Genomic DNA, 16,689 nt, shown 5'->3' with positions numbered 1-16,689 from the left:
GTCATTTATTCAGAATGGCAGAATGTCCCACAACCCTTTATTCATTCCCTTCTTCTATACCACGTGTATGTGGCATCTGTGTGTATTCTTTAGTGGTATCTATGTGTGAACCCTGGAGGCTTTGGTATGTATTCCTGGGAAACCTGGAAGTCACATGGATCTCCAGCTTTCCTCACCGGATGAAGCTCAGCTAGACCACTCTCCCTTTCTCCTATTGTAGAAACTTTTTTGTTTGTTTATCATCATGGATTAAAATATAAAGATTTCTGGGTGTCTCAGCAGGTAGGCCTGGATGCATTAATGAAAAAGCTGAATTCCAAAGGGAATGTTCAGAATAAGACAAATTAATATCTTGTGCCTGAGTCTTAGAGCCTTCTCCAGTTAAAGGCCTGAGTCAATAGGTAAAGCCCATACTGTTTGATGCTATTATTACATTGTTAGTTTGCATCTATAAAGCCTCAGTGACCTTCAGAACAGAACACAAAAAGAAGAAAGAAAAAAAACACCACAAGCTTTCCCATCAGTCACCTCTTCCTACACCTAGACTGACAGACAAGGAACAGAGGGGAAAAAAATGAAAACAAAACTCTATTCTCCCACAAGAAGTCCCCTGTTGGGCTACTATAAAAGATGAAAACCTAGGTCCATAATATGCCTCCCCATGGAGTCTGGTAACTGTTCTTTCTATTATTATGCGCCCTATTTTGTTTCTTGACAGCCAATGAAAATATTTACTATTTTAATGAAAGCATGTAGAACCTTAGACTGTTAGATTTAGAAGGAACTTAGAGGTCGTCGTCTTGTTTGTACAGCTCCTTTGATTTACACAGTCAGAAATCTAGTTACAGGCAGAACCATAATTAGAATCCTAGACTTCCCAATGAAGTGAATTTTCTATTAATATCATCTTGCCTCTGTTATATAATATTATTCAGGTTTTAGGGCCATGAAGCTTCATCCCCATAATAACAAATATGGAAAAGCTCTGAGATTTCATCAACTTTCAGATCTCCCTTCACCAGTGGACACACCTCACCTAAGATTTAATGAATAAATCTTTTTTTGTTTGTTTGTTTTTTGGTTTTGGGGTGTTTTTTTTTTTTTTTTGCGGGGCAATGGGGGTTAAGTGACTTGCCCAGGGTCACACAGCTAGTAAGTGTCAAGTGTCTGAGGCCGGATTTGAACACAGGTACTCCTGAATCCAGGGCCGGTGCTTTATCGACTGCGCCACCTAGCCGCCCCCTTAATGAATAAATCTTGGAGAGTTGTCTGACTCTCACAGTGGTTAAAATTACTTGCCCAGGGCCACACACCTAGTAAATATGAGAGGAAGAATCTGAACCTAGGTCTTTCTGACTCCTCACCCGGCATCCATATATGTTGTCTCTCCCATTGGAATATGAGCTCTTTAAGATCAAGAACTGTCTTATTTTTCTATTTGTATCCTAAACACAGTACTCTGCATATAGTAAGTGCTTCATAAATGTTTCATTCATTCATTCATTCATCCTTATAATAATTTTCATAAAGTTCCAACACTTAGCACAGTACCTGGCATGTAGTAGATCCTTAATAGATTTAGGCACAACATGCTAGAGTGGCAGATGAGTTCAATAAAGGATATTTTAAATATAACAATAACAATAATAATAACAAAACATTTAGATAACACTATTTCCTTTGCCAAGCACTTTGTGACTATCACATTTGATCATATGAACAGCCCTTTGAGGGGGATTCTACAACTATTGTTTTTATCCCTATCTTAAAGATGAGGAAATAGGCAAAGAGAATTTAAGTGATTTGTAGGTCTAATATGTGCCTGAGGTGGGATTTGAACTGTCTGACTTCAGGTCCTGTACTCCAAAGGTGTCAAACAGGGCTGCCTGACCCAGAATAAAATGTAACTAGAAAATATTTAGCAAAATAAAGTAAAATGCAATAAAACACAGATGAAGTTAATATGTGTTTTTCTAATTCAATATGAGGCAGCAGGAATCCTTATGAACTGTTTAGTGTCCCCTCTTTCTATTTGAGTTTGACACCAGTGCTATACTCCATCTATGATACTTCACTGCCTCCTAAAGTATTTTTTTTCCATTCGGTGTGATACTAAGGGCCCATTAATTCTCATAACATAGTAAATGTCTTTGTAGCCATTAAAGTTTTTAAAAACTGCACTGTTATCACTATTAAAGTGACAATCATATAGTACTTCTGTGACATTTTGTACTGCTACTACATCTCTAAAAAAAATAAATTATTCTTTTAAGAGGCAAAATTATGTTCGTGCTGTTATTGAGGATGGAAAAAAAGCAAAGCTTTCAAACTTTTCCTAGGAAACATAAATTCCTTAAACTAGAAGTACCCTTGATCCCATAGTCTCCTATCTCCTCTAGTATCTTTCTTCATCCATTTATAATTCCATCTCAGCGTAGGGGGCAGCTATAGTAAAGGGGCAGCTAGGTGGCCCAGTGGATAGAGCACTGGCCTTGGAGTCAGGAGGACCTGAGTTCAAATCTGTCCTCAGACACTTAACACTTATTAGCTGTGTGACCCTGGGCAAGTCACTTAACCCCAATTGCCTCACAAAAAAACCAATAATTCCATCTCAGCTAAGATTACCTCATATTTATTGAAAAAAAAAAATTGAGGCTATTCACAGAGAGCTCTCTCTTCTCATTTTGTATCACCCAGATGCCTTCCGCTACTGTTTCCCCTTTCACCTATCTCACATGAAGATGTAGCCTTTCTTGTTGCCATGAATTGGTGATTTTACCTTTGTAACATCTCTCCTCTGACACTGTCACCACCCTGGTACAGGTCCTTATTGCCTCATTCCTGGACAATTTAGTAGCTTGCTAGTTCGTGTGCCTGCCACAAATCTTACCCCTCCCCAGTCCATCCTCTATTCAGCTGTTAAAAGTGATCTTCCTGGGGCAGCTAGATGGTGCAGTGGATAGAGCACAGGCCCTGGATTCAGGAGGACCTGAGTTCAAATCCTGTCTCAGACACTTAACACTTACTAGCTGTGTGACCCTAGGCAAGTCACTTAACCCCAATTGCCTCACTTAAAAAAAAAAAGTGATCTTCCTGGGGCAGCTAGATGGTACAGTGGATAAAGCACTGGCCCTGGATTCAGGAGGACCTGAGTTCAAAATCCAACCTCTGACACTTGACACTTACTAGCTGTATGATCCTGGGCAAGTCACTTAACCCTCATTGCCCTGAAAAACCAAACAAAAAAAAAGTGATCTTCCTAAAGTATAGATCTCATGTCACCCCCTCACTCCCAATACACTCCATTGGCTCCCTATCACCTCCAGGATCAAATATAAAATCCTCTGTTTGGCATTCAAAGCCTTTCATAAATGGGTCTTGCCCTCAGCTTTCCAGTCTCCTTACACCCTCTACCCTCCACCTCCATGTACTCTTTGATCCAGTGACACTGGCCTCCTTTCTATTCCTGCCTCCATTTTCCAACTCCAGGTATTTTCACTGACTGTCCCCTATGCCTAGCTCTCCCTTCTCATCTCTGCCTCCTGTCTTCTCTAGTTTCCTTCCTAGCCTAACAAAAATCCAACCTTCTACAAGAAGCCTTTCCCAGCCCCTCTTAACTTCAGTCCCTTCCTTCTGATGATCTCCCCATTCTCCACAATTCATCCTATATATACATATATGTATGGATGTGTATATATATAATTCGTTAATATATATTTGCTTGTTGTCTACCTAATCTCAAGAGCAAGGCCTATTTTTTACCTTTCTTTGTTTCCTCAGAATGACACCTAATAGGCACTTAATCAATAAGCATTTATTAATCACCTACTATGTGCCAGGCACAGTGCTAAGCACTAGGGATGAAAAAAGACAAAAATAAATGTTTGATAACCGAATGAGTGTAACTGCCATCCATCTTCAATTTCTCCTTATGCAATGGCTCCTTTTCCTTCACTTATCATCAACAAACTTAAGCCTGCCCTGCCCTAGAAGCAAACAAACAAAAACTTTCTTCTATTTGGTTCTCAGTTGAAATGACCAATTTAGGGATGGTATATTAGCTGTCAAAGTATGTGAAGGCCTATCTTGTGGATTAGAGTTGTCCATCTTGACCCCAGAGGGTAGATCTGGGAGGATTTAGTTAGAATTTGCAAAGCAACTAAAGGCTTGATATAAAGAAAATTTTTCTAACAATTAGAGTTGTCCCAAAGTGGAATGGTGAATTAGTTCATTCCTCCTCAGTAAAGGTCTTTAAGAGAAGGTGGCATGTATAATCATCTTTTTTATTATATGATATTATGGAAATGCTTGTTTTACTCCATAAATTAAAATAAAATAAATAAATGTGAAAAAATAAATAAATTTTTAAAAGAGAAGGCTGCATGACCACTTGGGAATTCTGGAGAGTAAATTCTAGTTCAGCTACAGATTTGACTAAATAGCATCTGAGGGTGCTTTTTAATTCCTTGATGCCTCTGCTTTCCCATCAATCACTTATTCCTCAGACCTTGTAACCTGACCTCAGTCTCCATCTCACTGGAACCTCTCTCTGAAATGTCCCCACTCACCTCCTAATTGATAATGCCAGAGATTTTTTCTCAATATTCATCCTTTTTGATCTCTCACCATCATTAAAACCATTGATGACTCCCCCTGTCCCTTCATACTCATTCTTTCCCAGGCATCTGTGACATTGCCCTCTTGTTCTCTTCTTACTTCTCTAGCCACTCTTCATTTGACCTTTTTTCCATATTAACTCTTCTCTTCATTTCCTTAATGTAGGTACTCCCTCACATCTCCGTCCTCAGCCTTCTTCTCTCTTTACATTCTTCCTCTTCATGATCTCATACACTGGCATATCTCCAACTTTCACCTTTATGTGGATGACATCCACATTTATAAACAATCATGGGATAAAAGGATCATAGTTCTGGAAGGGCCAGAAAATCCAAACCCTTTATTGAACAGATCAGGAAACTGAGTCACAAAGAGGCTAACTTGCCCAAAATTACATAACTAGTGTCTGGGACAGGATTATGAACCCAGGTCTTTCCGACTCCAATTACAATGCCCTAGCAATGACACCAATCTGTCTCTCTGATGAATTCAGGTCTTGCATTTCTAATTACCTGCTGAACATCTCTTCCTGGCTGTCTGTTATCTCAAATTCATGAGGTCCAAAGTGTAAATCATAGTATTTCCTTCCAAAATTGAACTTTGCCCTGACTTTTCTGTTTTTGTTAATGAGAACTCCATTGTCCCAGTTACCTTGAAGCAGACCAAAGTCCCAAAGGCCAATGAAAGTACAGATGTCATTTTGTTGCTCTTAAAAGAGCAATTAGGACATCATTGAATAGATGAAATTATAAAGAAAAATCATTTATGTGTGGCAGTTAGTTTTTAATAACTAAGGAAACAATCTGAGCAAAAGTAATTTATTGGTTAGGCGGTCAGAATAAATGGGTCAGTGGACTCCCCAGTCAATACAAAGACCCTGAATACTAAGTGAAGCAGATTTTTATACACAAAAAATCAATAAATTAAGGCAATTAGTTATAAAAACAATTAGCCAGGAAACAAATTAGAATACAGAATTAGGTAATCTTATTTCTAACTGGAGAAAAGATTAGGGGATTTCCAAGTTGGGGAGGGGGAAAGAGTAAATTTTGTTCCAATTGGGAGGAGGATGAGTAGGTTTCAAAATCCTCTATTCAAAAAGTAGAAAGGTGTTGATTAATCGCTTCCACCTGCATTTGTGAAACAAAAGATGACTTATGTAATCTTATTTCCCATGAATGAATAACAGAGAAATAAGATGGAGGAGAATACATGTGGCAGCAGAAGATGAAGTCAATGTCCGTAAGCTAGAATCTGATTGGTTCCCTCATTCCCACATTAAAACCAACTCCACTTTATAACTGGTCTTCATTATATTTTATCATATGTAAGATTACAAAACTCTTGCACACATAAAATCAATGCAGGAGAATATTCAAAGAAAAGATTGATCTGGAAAACATCTTTGCATTAAACATCTTTGATAAAGTCTGACACATAAAATCTACAGAGAATTGACAGAAATAGGACTCAGTTTTTCTCCAATAGACACATTTTCAAAATATAGAAACAGTTCAAAAGAAAAAAATACAAATTATAAACAACATAGGAAAAAGTATTAGAAATTACTAATGATCAATGAGGTGGACATTAAAAGAACTGTAGGGCATCATTTCATTTCCATTGGATTAGCATAGTTGTAAAAAGATGGGAAAATTCAATGTTAGAGTGACCATGGTAAGAGAAGCATGTTAATTCACATTGGCGTTGTTGTTGTTGGTGGTGGTGGTGGTGGTGTTGGTTCAGTCATTTCAATTGTATCTGAGTCATTGTGATCACATTTGGGGTTTTATTGGCAAAAATACTAGAATGGTTTGACGTTTCTTTTTTCAGTTCATTTTACAGATAAGAAACTGAGATAAACAGAGTTAAGTGACATGCCCAGGATCACACAGCTAGTATCTGAGTCCTGATTTGAACTCAGCAAGATGAGTCTTTCTGACTTCAGGCCTGGAACTCTATCCACTAACTATTTATCCACTTAGCTGCTCCTACTTTGCTAGTAGAGCTGTAAATTAGAATTGTTCGAGAAAAAGTTACAACATTGTTCATACCCTTTGACTCAGAAATCCCACAAGAGGGATTTTGCCCCCAATAAGTTAGGGACAGCAAAAAAAACTATTCATAGCATCATTATTGTGATAACAGAAAATTCGGGGAAAAAATTAGGAATAAAATGAGTGCCAGTGTTTGGGACATCACTGAACAAACTGGCATTTGAATATAATGGAAGATTACTAGCCAGAGTAATATATATGTGTACATAAAACTTGAACAAAGAAATACAGAGAGAAGAAAGTAAGTCCAAAGTAATAATAAACCCAGTGACTAAAACAACACTAAACAGAGAAAAGAAAAAAAAACCCAACCTAGCTCAAATACAATGGACATTGTTGATAAGAAGCTATCATAGTTCAAGTACAGTCTTCCTCCTGGTTAATAACCAGAAATCCACAAACGTGAAAAAATAGGATGTTCTATCAGTCATACTTGCCATCTTAGGCAGCTTTGCCAAACTGGAGGAAATATACTTGAAGGAGAGTTATTTGTTGGAAAGTACTTTTCATTTCAAAACAAAATGTATATGCAAAAAAGAGAGTTTATTTCCATTTCTAAGTACAGCAAGCAGTAGCTGAGCAACAAAATCATAGTAACTTAGCACAATTAGGACATAGTACAATTGCATATTTAATTATAATAATGCAGCTTCTCTTACCCTAATGGCTACAGTCACTGATATGACCAAAATCAGTGGTTTCATACCTTCAATCTAACATGCACACACCTTCATTTGTAACGAAATCCATACATATATGCCAAGGAGAACAGAATATTCTGGCATCCAAAATACTTGCATTTGTTTAAAAGAAATATTATGAAAAAGCCCTCATTCAAATCCTGCCTCTGTAGGCAAGTAATTTATAGGCAAGTTATTTAACCAGTCTGGGCCTAAAGCAACTATCTAAGATTCCAAGTTATAAACGGATTGTGATGTGTTATTGAGTATGGAGTTCCCACACCAAGAAGTCCCCACATACATGAATTGCAGGTCCTTGATGTATAAAGATACAATGTGTCTCGATGTGATCCCACGAATGGTGCTCTGTGTAGTGTGAGTTATGAGTATCCACATGGGTCATTCTAAATGAGCCTTGAAGGGAGACAAAAATAGAGGTCTCTAGAATCTCCTCCCCTCACCCTTCCCCCAAGAAAGACTTGGATTTCTGCCAGGAGGGGAAGCAGGAAGTTGGAATCAGGGACTGGCCATTCCACTCTTCTCAAAAACAAGGGATTTTGAGCTAGATTTATATCTTCTCCTTTAAATATTATTAGTCTAGAGCAAATAATTTTTAGATTCAAGCTGTGTACCTGATGACTGTCCCTTAACAAGGAAGGAGTATCCCAAACTACATATCCAGTTCCACAATGAACACACAGAGCAAATAGTGAATAAACCAATTTATTCAAGCTAATAGCAAAACAGAAATCAGAAAAAGTATACAAAGGAGAATTGTTACTGTTTTGTCTTTTGTTCTCAAAGAGGACCATGACATTGGGGTGATGTCATGATTTGCACTGAATTGGATTTAATTGAGGGAGAGCCCACAAAGGAGAATATATATAATATACAATACAGAGTAAATGAGTGAGATGGTTCAGTTCAGTGAAGAGAAAGAGTCTTCTATCTCACTCAAGGAAAAATTTTCCAACATATCTACTGTGGTAAGCTGGGGATAGGGACATGATTGAAGTTCAAGCTCCTCTACATGTTGGCTTCTTCCTAGCATCTTTCTCTCCCTTCAGAAACCTGAAGAGAGTCTGGAATAGTATAATTTCTCTCCTGAAACTTGAAGCCAGAAAACCAGGATATCTCCTTTTTCAACCTCTCAGCAACTCCACCCCTCAAGCAAGCCAAAGTATTGAATATTCAATCTCCACCAGTTAGGAAAAGTCCCATACAAATGGGCTCGGAGGCTCTGGTTACACTGGTTCTGAGTAAGGGGATACGAGTATAAGAATGTTGCTTTTAGGGGCAGCTAGGTGGTACAGTGGATAAAGCACAGGCCCTGGATTCAGGAGGACCTGAGTTCAAATCCGACCTCAGACACTTGACACTTACTAGCTGTGTGACCCTGGGCAAGTCACTTAACCCCAATAGTCTCACCAAAAAAAAAAGAAAGAATATTGCTTTTAACCAGGAGTAGGGAAACTTCTAAAGAATACTTTTTAAAGGTGTGGAGGAATAGAATTAAGAGAGTAAATGAATGACTGATGACATCAGTCTTCCCAATAAGGTTAAACTAATTTGCTCTAAAAACGTGGAGAAGTGCCTTTAAGTCAAGGGAATAGTTTGGAATAATCTCAATGGGGAATGTGATAGGAAGTCATCTCTCACACAGACAATGAACGAGCAATTTCATTTCTTTAATCTCTTTCACATCAGTGCCTTCTTCCACCCCCTTCTCACTGTTACCACCAGGTCTCCATTATCATCCACCTGGACTATTGTAATAGCCTCCCAGTAGTTCTTCACACTTCCCCCTCCAATTTTTCCTTTATACCCCTAGCAGAATAATCTTCCGTATGCACAAATCTAATCAGTTGTTCTTGCTACTTGAAAATCTTCAGTAGTTCTCTATTTGCCTTGCAAGTAAGCTTCAAATTTATTTACCTTACATTCAAGGCTATATATAATCTGGTGCCACCCTTTCCTTTCCAGCCTCATCTCACATAATGCCTGTATTTCTGTCTTTCAGCCAAATTATATAACTATTCCTCCCCCTCCCAATATACCCTCTATTTCCCCTCCTCTGTCTGTGCCCTTGTAATTCCCTGTACCTGGAATGGCATCTCTCTCCATCTCTGTGTATTGAATTATTATAATTTACAATGCAATTCAAATGCTACCTCTTCCTTGATGCCTTTTCTAACCTCACCTCTTAGAAATAACCTTTCCCCTTAGAGCTAACATAGAACTTTGGGCATAAAAACCTCAAATAACAATTAATTCTTTACAACTTGGTTTTGCTTCTCTCTAAGGCATTTATTATATAAGAATATAAATTAAAGTCATTCATATTTATGCCTTACCATCCTGCTAGATTTTAGAGGACTGTCTTATCTAAATTTTGTATCTTTCGCCTAGCTAACAAGATGCTCTGTACAGAATATACATTTAATGAATATTTTATGAACTAAATTAGACTTAATGAAAGTCAGATTCGACTTGAGTGTAATATGTATTTCTTATGATATTTTTACTGTGAGACATAGGTGGGGGTCTCAGAACTCCAGAAATCAGGTCAACTCTGATCAGCTGGCCTTTTTAAATTGACCAACTTGAGAGCTGTCTCTGAATCTCTTCCAGGAGCACACAGACACAGAGACAACCAGAAATCTACAAAGAAGTTGTGTTCTTTCAGGACCAGATCCACTTCCTCAGGACCACAACTTAAGGTGACTAATGGAGTTCATTAGATATCTTTAAAAAAAGGGGGGGCAGCTAGGTGGCACAGTGGATAGAGCACCGGCCCTGGAGTCAGGAGTACCTGAGTTCAAATCCAGCCTCAGACACTTAACACTTACTAGCTGTGTGACCCTGGGCAAGTCACTTAACCCCAATTGCCTCACTAAAAAAAAAGGACACATGAGAGTGATTCCGCTTTGTCAGTTTATGACAATGTCCAATGCAAAACTGATGTAGGAAAGATCATTTCTTGGTTTCATCCCAAGGCTACGAAGCTCTAATGCAGTCTCACTCACCCTACTTATGGCAGAGATCAATTGTGCTGATAGCAGTAAAGTGACTGACTCAACAGACATAGTGGTGGGGTTTTGAAAAGGAATGCTGGGAAAGAAAAGGAAGGGAATGATAGACTAACATGGCTGTGTCCATACACAGGATCTGATTTTCTGGGTAGGCAGTAATCCCTCCCATTCTTGTGAGGCAGTGAATGGTGTGACCATGTGGATGATCATTCTTGTGCTGCCAAAATGGAGCAATTTGTACAAGTCAGGGAGTTAGCAGGCATAGCAGCCAACATTCCCACAGCAGTCTGGGCCATATGGAGAAGCACAGACATTACCCTCTACCCTGGCACACTCCTGTGTATAATAACCAAGATATCTATCCTTCTATATTGTCTCCTTGTGAGAAAAAAAGTGTTGACTTGATTTCCTCTTTCCCATTATACAGAAAAAGGCCTACGGAACAGGGGGAGAGTTTGGTCTCACAACCTCCCATCTCTGGGGAATTGGGAGGAGACAAAATAGTTTTCTGAGGATCATAGGCATTCAAAGAGCATGTTGAGGATTTATTTCCTAGATATGATAATATTTCATATTTTAAGTAAATTATTTTTGTTCTTTGTTGTAATGGAAGTCTAAATGATTTCTTGCCAATATCCTAGATCTAAAAAGAATTGGGAAGTTTCTAATACAGGGCAAACTCAGATAGTGGGAAATAGTTGTCTAATCTGGCTGAAAGACAGAGTATATGTACTAGCATTATATAAGATGAAGCTGGAAAGTAAGGATGGCACCAGATTATGGAAAGCCTTTAATTCCAAGTAAATCAATTGGTAACTAACTTGGTAGGCAAATAGGGAACCATTAGAGAAGTGCAATGGGGGTTGGGGAGAGGAGCCAATGAGAATATCTAAAATCTACTAGTAACAGGAAAGGGATAATTATCCATAAATGCCCTTGAAGAAACTGTTACATATGGTCAACCTGCTTTGACTCAAATGGTCAAATAATACTCTCTAGCACAGAAATGCTCTTGTCTCACTCTAATGATGCTCTGATGAAGACAGAATGAGAATTTGAGAGAAAGGAATTACTCTAACTAGAGTAGAGCCTCAGATGATTATATATACTGCTCTTTTACAAAGATCATCAGGCATGACTTTTAACTGATGAAAATATAAGACAATTCCCTGTGAATAGCCTCAGAAATTATTTTGGTCTTTTCAGTGTTGCTGAATAATCTATACCTTGATAGTCCTTTATTCTTATTCTGAGTGTTATTCTGCCATATCTCAGTGATGCTCATAAAGTATTAGGCATAGTAGTTAATCAAGACTTTCCTTTTTTTATTTCTCATACTCTTTGAATTGGTTATTGTTTTATCATGATTTCCTATTTCAATTCATGACCAGACCCAACTGACCTCATCCAGATGTTTCCTAGATCAAACAGTTACTTCTAAAGGTTAGCTTTTTCCTTTTATCAGATGAGCCCTGATAAGCCATCCTTCAGGTATGACATGCTATGATAATATATAGTGAAAAAGCAAAGGTACTTCTGAGTTAGGAAATTACTAACCCTTAAGTAAGCCATCTGGAGAAGTCAAGCACCCCTACTTGCTCATGCCTTCCAGAATATGTATGTGTGTCTGTGTGTATCTATGTATGTATGCATGTATGTATATGTGTGCATGTATATATATGTGTGTGTATGTATATATTCTAAATTTTTAAATCATTTGTGTGTGAAAAAGTGACACAAGTCTAAATCAAAACTATGTCAATATTGGGGGGAGGGTATTTTACAGTAAGCAATACCTATTAACCTTCACAGGTTTGTACACATACCAGAGAAATCATTGGTGGTGCTAACAATCTACCTCCTATGTATGTTCAAAAAACTGTCAGCAGAGGTCAGTACCCAGCAAGGGAACTAATTCCTGAATAATTCAAAAGAGGTATATTGTTTACTTTTACATATGAAAAATGAAATAGGTAGTATGTACCATTCCTATCAGATAGTACAAGCCTACTCTAATGTTACCTTAGGGCAACTAGGTGGAGCAGTGGATAGAGTGCAGGGCCTGAAGTCAGGAAGACTCATATTCATGAGTTCAAATCCAGCCCCAGACACTTTATTAGATATGTGACCCTGGGCAAGTCACTTAACCCTGTTTGCCTCAGTTCCTCATCTGTAAAATGAGCTGGAGAAGGAAATAATAAACCACTCCAATATCTTTGCCAAGAAAATTCCAGATGGGGTCATGAAAAGTCAGGCATGACTAAAACGACTGAACAACATTACCTTATTTTCTTTAGTAGATTAGGCATTTGTGAGTTTAACATTGTAGGTATTTCTTAGCAGAGCATCCTGAGAGAGAAACAGGAAGCTGAATGTGCCAGCCAAGTCAGACCACCAACACCACTATCTTGACCACATTTTTGCCCTTGCCTTCGACTTTGAAGAAGACAGTCCAAGACCTTTAACCCTCCAGACACTAGCAGTGTCTCCAAAACCAAGACCTGCTTCCAGCCCAACTACTCTAGCCATCATTGAAGGTAAAAATCATCACAAAGGAACATACCTTCCTCCCCTCTACCAACATCAATGGCTGACCAATTGCCACCAACAGGTAGATAGGGACAAGAGCCCTGGTCCTGGCAGTCACCTTGCCCCCAAGACAAGGTCCTGCTGTCCCTGCTAACTGCCATTCACAGGGCAGGCAAGCCAACCTGGATGAAGTGGCAAAACACCCTGAAGGAGAGACAGGAGGCAGTTTGTCAAGCAAGTCAAACACCACAATCCTTAACCAACCATCTCATCTCAGACACTGATGGAAACAGCCCAGGACCCTGAACCTGTGTTCTGTAAGGGGCTAAAATTCTAGCTATACTGTCTAAAATATCTAATGAGTGGTCACCAATAAATTATAAGCTTTAGCAAGAGTTTAGACTTTTAAGCATTTATTAAGGAGATGTAATATAGTCAATTTAAGGAGATGTAATATAGTCAATTTGCAAGTGCTCAAAGGGTATATATGCTAGAGGACGTCCTCCATAAGTTTTTGCCTCATAATGTTCTCTATGGTAGAAAATGTGGAGTGGCCCAAGCAGATTCGAGATGCTGTGTTAGTCACACCTGGTGCCATCCAGGTTCTCTTAATAGAGTCCATAATGCCTTGTGTACCAAAATGGCCTTTTCTGTGAAAAGAGAGGCATACCTGGTGATAGAATTTCCGGGGAAGAAGTGGCTTACCTTCCAGAGACACCCAGACGCCATTGATCTGTTTCACCTTAAATATCTTTCTCCATTTTTCCACTTCTAAATCATCATAAATTAGGTTGGGAGGAATATCCTCAGAAGGTGAGAGGTTAAATACATGTTCAGGAGCTTCTAAAGCAGCAAGCTTGGCTGCAGAATCAGCTTGTGCATTCCCTTTTGAAACAGGATCATTATTCCCTGTGTGGGCAGGGCAGTAAACAATGGCTAGGGCAGAGGGGAGTTTCAGGGCATCTAGGAGGTCCTTGATAAGGTCCCCATTGGCAATGGCCTTGCCCAAAGATGTAAGAAAGCCCCTTTGTAGCCAAAGAATACACTAAGTGGCATATTCCAAAATAATATTTTGAGTCAGTAAAAATGGTGACACTCTTCCCTTTGGCTATATTACAGGCTTGTGTGAGAGCCACAAGTTCAGCAGCTTGTGCACTAAAATGGGAAGGCAGAGAAGCTGCCCAGACAGTGTCATAATAAGAAACTACAGCAGCCCCAGTGAAATGGGTCCCATCTTTCATAAATGAAGAACCATCCATATAGAGGACAATATCAGAGTTTTCTAAAGGTGTATCCAAAAGATCATGATGGGGTTTCTCAGCCATATCAACTAAAGAAGCGCAGTCATGCAATGGCTCCCCTGAGAGTGGTAAGTTAGGGAGCAGTGTTGCTGGGTTAAGGACTGTGCAGCGTTTTAGAGTGATATTCTCATTACCTAACAGGGTTACTTCATACTTAGCCAGCCATTGATCTGAAATGGCTTGTGTCCTGTGACATAGTAAGAGAGCCTCTACTTCATGAAGGCATTGCACGATTAGAGGGTTACCTAAGACCAAATCAGAGACTTTTTCTATCAAAAGGGCTATGGCCACCACTGCCCTAAGGCAAGGTGGCACCCCAATGATCTTGGACACATCATTTAACTTTCATTTGCCTGTTTCCTTATCTGTAAAATGAGGATAATAATAGCACCTACCTCTAAGGGTTGTGAGGATCAAATGAGATAATGTTTGCAAAGTGCTTAGCACAGTGCCTAGCACATAGTAGGCACTATATAAATGCTAGCGATTGTTATTTTTGTTGTTGTTGTTATTAACCCAAGAGCCTTTGGAATAACAATGCCAATAGCTGTAGTATTCATTCTGGGAAGCCAGGAAAACTCTTATGGAGATGAAACCTGACAGATTTTCCTGTAGCTCCTATAGCCACATTTACTGAAGACCAAGGAAAACAAAGTTCTTGTCACCAAAGTCCTTGGCACTATCAAATGGCTCAACATTAGAAACTGATATGATTTTATCAGTGGAAATGACATTAGAGAAAAGACATTATCATCTGCTTTGCCACTGCATCCTAAGGACCATAGGACCTTTCCATCTAACACACAGCTGAAATCTTCTATGTATGGTGTCTCCCCCATTAGAATGTGGATTCCTTGCAGAACCAGGAGAACACTGTACACAGTATCAACAACATTGTGTCTTGATCAACTGTGATAGACTTGACTCTTCTCAGCAATACAGTGCTCCAAGATAGTTCCAAAAGACTCATGATGGAAAATGCTCTCTAAATCCAGAAAAAAAGAACTATGGAATCTAAATGCAGATTGAACCATACTATTTCTATTTTTTTGTTTTTGTTTTTTGAGGTTTTTCCTTTTTACTCTGATTCTTCTTTCACAGCACAACTAAGGCAGAAATATGTTTAATGTGATGGTACATATACAACCTATATGAGATTGCTTGCTGTCTTGGGGAGGGGGGGAAAAGGGGAGGGAGAAAAATTTGAAACTAGAAATCGTATAAAAACAAATGTTGAAAACTATCTCTACATATAACTGGAAAATAATAAAACACTTTTATGGGAAAAAAAGTTAAAAAAAGAACGTGGACTTCTTGAGATCAGAGACTATCTTACTTTTTATTTGTATCCCCAGTGCTTAGTAAGCACTTAAGAAATACTTTATTTATTCATTCACCAATAACAATTATAAGTCATAGGTATATAGGCTCATAGCTCTAGACCTAGAAGGGGCCTCAGAATCCACCTAGTCCAATGACCTCATTTTCCTGAAGTCACATAGACAGAAAGCATCGAAAGTGGAATGTGAACTCAAGTCTGACTCCAGAGCCAGGGCTCTTTCTAAGATACTATATTGTAGTATAGAAAATTTCTTTAGCCAAAAAATTCATTACCCTGTGGTCAGACTGTTAATCAGCCTCCAAGTTGAATCAAGGTGATCTTCAGAGGAGAAACATGCAACTCATCACTGGGTTTCCCTTTACCAATAGAAATTACAAGTCATAGGAACATAGGTTCATAGCTAGAAGCCTTCCCACTGTGAGAGCCAAAATTTGATATACAAGGCATTAATTGGGTGACTCACCAGAATATTGGGGTCCTGGAAATATGAGGGACCTTTTAGGTTCACCCTCCCCTCTGAACTGTCCTTTTTAGATATTTCTCCCAGGCCAATAAGAAAGGAGCCTTTAAGTTTTAATTCACAAAAGGATCAGATTTTATTACTTGGAAATCAATTAAACAAAAAAGGTGAAACTAATAAAAATCAAAGACAAGGAAATAGGAAAAAGAAATACGGATAAATACTCTTAACTCTAAATTTAGCCTATGCAATCCCCAGATCATTTCCAATTAAGCTAATTCAAAGGAATTTAGGGTTTTCCATAATTAAGTCAGCAAAACCTGGAAAGTCTACAGTTGCTCATGCCAATGGAAGGGGAGAAGCCAGAGAGAGAGAGCCCTTGCGTTCCAGAAGAGCCTCTGCTTCCCTTCAGGGAGTGTTCACTCTTTCCTCCCCCAAAAGGGGAGGTCCTTCAAAAACTGCCTATGTAGAGTTCTCCTTCTGACCTCAGTAACATACGTAACTTCAGGGTGGGCCAGGTGTGGCCCTTCCCAAATGAGTCAGCTAAAACTCCAATAATAATTTTTACTACAAATAATTTTTACCACACCACCTTGGAGCAGGAACTGACACTTAGCATGGCCTTCTAGAACTCAGGTTCACCTCCCACATCCTGATGATGTATTAGAAAA

This window comes from Dromiciops gliroides, chromosome 3 (assembly GCF_019393635.1).
Source record: "Dromiciops gliroides isolate mDroGli1 chromosome 3, mDroGli1.pri, whole genome shotgun sequence".
NCBI classification, from domain to species: domain Eukaryota; kingdom Metazoa; phylum Chordata; class Mammalia; order Microbiotheria; family Microbiotheriidae; genus Dromiciops; species Dromiciops gliroides.
The sequence above is the reverse complement of the archived record's forward strand: the minus strand, read 5'-3'. Positions refer to the sequence as shown.